Source organism: Poromitra crassiceps (assembly GCF_964638095.1).
Source record: "Poromitra crassiceps genome assembly, chromosome: 1".
NCBI classification, from domain to species: Eukaryota; Metazoa; Chordata; class Actinopteri; order Beryciformes; family Melamphaidae; genus Poromitra; species Poromitra crassiceps.
Window position 1 is genome coordinate 8,199,182 of NC_139623.1, and position 4,137 is coordinate 8,203,318.

A 4,137-nucleotide genomic window follows, 5' to 3' on the forward strand; every position below is an offset into this window, starting at 1 on the left:
ACAAAAAGCGTTTACACTACTTCCCACTCTGTCAGGCCGGATTGCCCAAGGGAACATTCTACCAGTGTCCCATACATCTCTCAGGACTCAAGTCAGCATTCAAAGGACGCTGCACAATCCAGTCCAACCACAGGAGGGAGCCAGTCAATCAGGAAAACACTGGCCATAAACAAGAGGCAGCAGAAAATAGATCCTGGCTTAGATGTACTGTATACGGTAAATCCCTGCATAGATTCACTAGTAAAAAGCTGCATACAAACATTTAGCTATCCATCTATCAATTTATCTATAGAAAGATCATTCTATACAAATGATAAATTAAGCCCATAGGAGGTGAACAATCAGAATCAGAATAACTTTATTGTGTGTTGTATAGTCTAAATAATTCCCATCAGTTTATTTTTTAGGCCCGTCTCACCAATCCCTTATAAAACGTGTGTAAGCATGGTGCATAGTCACATTCAACTTCATGTCAGGTTAGAGTTGTATGTACCTTTTTGTGTGTATGCAGCATACATTTGGCGTTTGGCAGGAGGATATCCCATCATAAATAACCAAAGAGTATTTCAGCTAAATGGTCCTTTACAGAAACTTTTTATTGCTCTGTGGTAAACATTCACTAGAGCAGAATCCACTTTGCAGGACTGAGGACATTCAGTAGCTACTGAACCAGTACAGTGTGTACTGTATACACAATATGTTTTGCTAAACTGAAGACTCTAAAAAAAAATAGCGAAAGGTGATTCCTAAATCTACAGTTATATAGATAATTTTCATATATTGTTTTCACTATGTATTTTTACATTTCAGAATGCTTAAACCATATTTCCATTGTTGATCCATAAAGAGCAGCGTAGTAGATAAGGCTTTACCAAGCTGAATGCTTTGGTGTACCAGGAGTCAGGAGATATGAGCTGGATGTATAATGCATTTCTTTGGCTGTGTGTAAACTGATTATAGTCGTTCCATCCTTGTCAGTTGGGAGCAAGTGAGTGAAAGTTGCGGCGAGTGTATCCAAGTGTGTGAATGAGCTATAATCTCACATGTTGGTGCCAAATACCATAAAAAATGCCATTCAAATGAAAGCTAATTGCTCATTGCTAAAAAGCATAGGCGAGATTATCTCTATCTGGTTCATAGGCGAGATGATCTCTATCTGGTTTGAGCTCTGGACAATCAGTTAGTTGAAGCAGTAGACCCATTACACATCTCTGTATTTGGCATTAAATGAACAGCAATAGCAGAACCAAGTACACAGCACCTTCTGGCTACAAATGTGTAGAAAAATAGGAAAAGATATAGAAGCCATTTGCTTATTTTATATTGTAGTTAGAGAAAACTATTGATTCTCTACTTTGGTCATCTGAAAATATTCATTTCTGCCCTCAGGTTAGGTCATTTTAAACAGGCCTTGCAGTATTGTAGATTAAATGTTAAGTTATTTGTACACGTTGGAATTTAAATACCATTACTGTATGAACTTGATGAGATCATGCTTTAGAAATAGGTTTTGTCTTATTTTGAATATATTTTATCTCTAACAATGTACAATTGATTCAATTTATATATGTTGATGGACTGAATAGGGATACTTATTTATTTCAGAATTATGTTATTTGTTCTACACTACAGCTTAATAACTCAGTCTGTTTTATGTATGTGCCATGTTGAGATTTTGGCTGGTCTGCATGACATGGCAACCTGTGGATTGACCACCAATGTCGACTGTGCATGTAATAAAATATTCTTCATAAACAATTATTCTGCATGCTGTTCATATTATGCTGTCCATGACATTGTTTGACAGGCATCCAGGCAATATGATATCATAAGTTACTGTTTTATCACTAAATTCTCATGTGCAATAGTTTTTTTTTAATGATTACAATGACTATTATCAAGATCATGATGAATGCCAGTCTTTAGACTGACATTTATCTGACTTTTACTCAAGTAAAAGTGAAAAAGTACAGGCTCTGAAATGTAATAAAGTATAAAAGTAAAGTCTTTCTACCGGCTGTTTCTGTGCAAAACTGAACCCCACATCATATTAATATAATTTGAAGACTATTGAAGTAAAAACAAAAGATCCCCTCCAAACATATTTTAAGATGTATAAAGACTAGACTTTGACTAATTGAATAATTTGTGTGATATGGTTTTTCCACAAAGGTGCAGTGGTGCACATAAAGCTGGGAGAGTGCAAGACGAGAGAAACCAACGACGTTACATCGTTTTTGTCTGTCCTGCATTAAAAACTAAAAACTAGCCTGTTTTGATAAAGAAAGTATAGATATTTGTGCTAAAATGTAGAGTAAAAGTAAAAAGTTGTAAAAATACTTTAAGTAAAGTACAAATACCTGAAAATCCTACTTAAGTAGGCTACAGTAACAAAGTATTTGTACTTAGTTACTCGCCATCTCTGAATATCAGACCTTACCAGTCACTGGTGAGGCTTCACTGCCTCTCTGTGGCTACAGAAGGGAACTGTTACTAAAAAAAACTGTGTGGAAAGGAGATTAGAGGCAGCAGAGATTGTATTCCGTAAATAATAATAAAAAAGAAAGTCAAAATAGAACAATCTAACATGAATGATGAATATACAATTCTAAGTTTGACACCAATAATCCCACTATCAACTTTTATTAGCATTTCTTATAGGCTATTACAGGGAACTAGAAGAGATCTTACACTTGACTATTCTTCTAATTGACCTGCTATAAATAATAGTCTCACAGATTGGGGTCTGTGTTTTCAATGCGTCACCTGACGAGAGCCCATGCTTCTTCCTCACAAACTCGGTGATGAGCAAAACGCTGCCAAAAGATTCCTCATTAAATTCACAGAATAACAAAACCATTAGTAAACAGTCCTTTCTTTGCTTCTCTGAGGCAGAGGTGTGACCCAGATGCCCTGGCTGCTGACTTTAACCAGGTGTCCCGGTTGGCCTTCAACATGACTATCTGTGGCATGACCCCTGCTGTGCTGGTCCTGTACCCTGCCATTTCCTCCCCAACACTCTGAGCACCGTATCATTTCCCTGTCACCAAATGACTGGCTAGCTGCTGTGGTGTGCTAATGAGAGGAAGAGATATCTACAGGAAGGCACAGAATCAATCCTGCATCTGCCTGGTCCCTCACAATGCACTCACCACTTTGCTACAGGAAGAAATTACCAACAACACAACAGCTAATGGCGGTAGAGAAAATCTCATTTCAAATGAAAAGACAAGAGTGGTGATTTGCATGAAAAAACAAGAGAGTCTAATAATGGCATGTTTCTCTGTAATGTTTAGCTATGGATATAGCAAGGGAAGAGGTGTGCAGGTTGCGAAACAAAGCGTTGGCGTCACACGTGGGCACACTGAAATGTGTGTTTTTTTTATTGCGGTCACTAATATAGTAGTGACCTGGCCACCACGTCGAGCAGTATGACATTGGTGATTTATGGCCTCATCACTGTGTGACATCATCAGTGATTTATGACATCTGTGATATATGACATCACCATAGTAGTCACCTGGCCGAGCCATCTAACAGTATGACATCAGTGATTTATGACCTCATCACTGTCTGTGACATCATCAGTGAATAATGACATCATCGTTGAAATATGACATCACTCTAGTAGTGACCTGACCATCAGTGAGCTGGTCACTTTCCTTCTTTCATGGGGACAGACGGACAGACCCTTCTAGACGCCTTGGCCCCTAGTGGCCACGCCATCAAAAACGAAACACACACGTCAAAATGTACATCACTTCTTCAGCTTAGCAGATAATATTGCACCTTCTTTTTACTTTGATAACAGATGGTGTCAAGGTTACAGATCTGGAGATGGAGATAACTCATTGTGTTTGGATTTGCCTCTGCTAATCTATCTTAGTAGGCAGTAACGCGCTCGATTCCTATAGGCTTGCTTGCTGCACGGGCTCGCTATCGTCTGCCCTGCAGCTCGCTGAGCTGGCCCTGCAGCTCAGCTGCTGCGAGGCCTCCCGTGCTCTATTGGCATGCACAGCTCAACTTCACATCACTGATGATGTCAGTGCCTGACATCACAGTGCCTATGACAGCATCAGTGATGTCATAAGATGATTTTGCTCTTATGACATCACTATGACATCATCAGTGGGACAA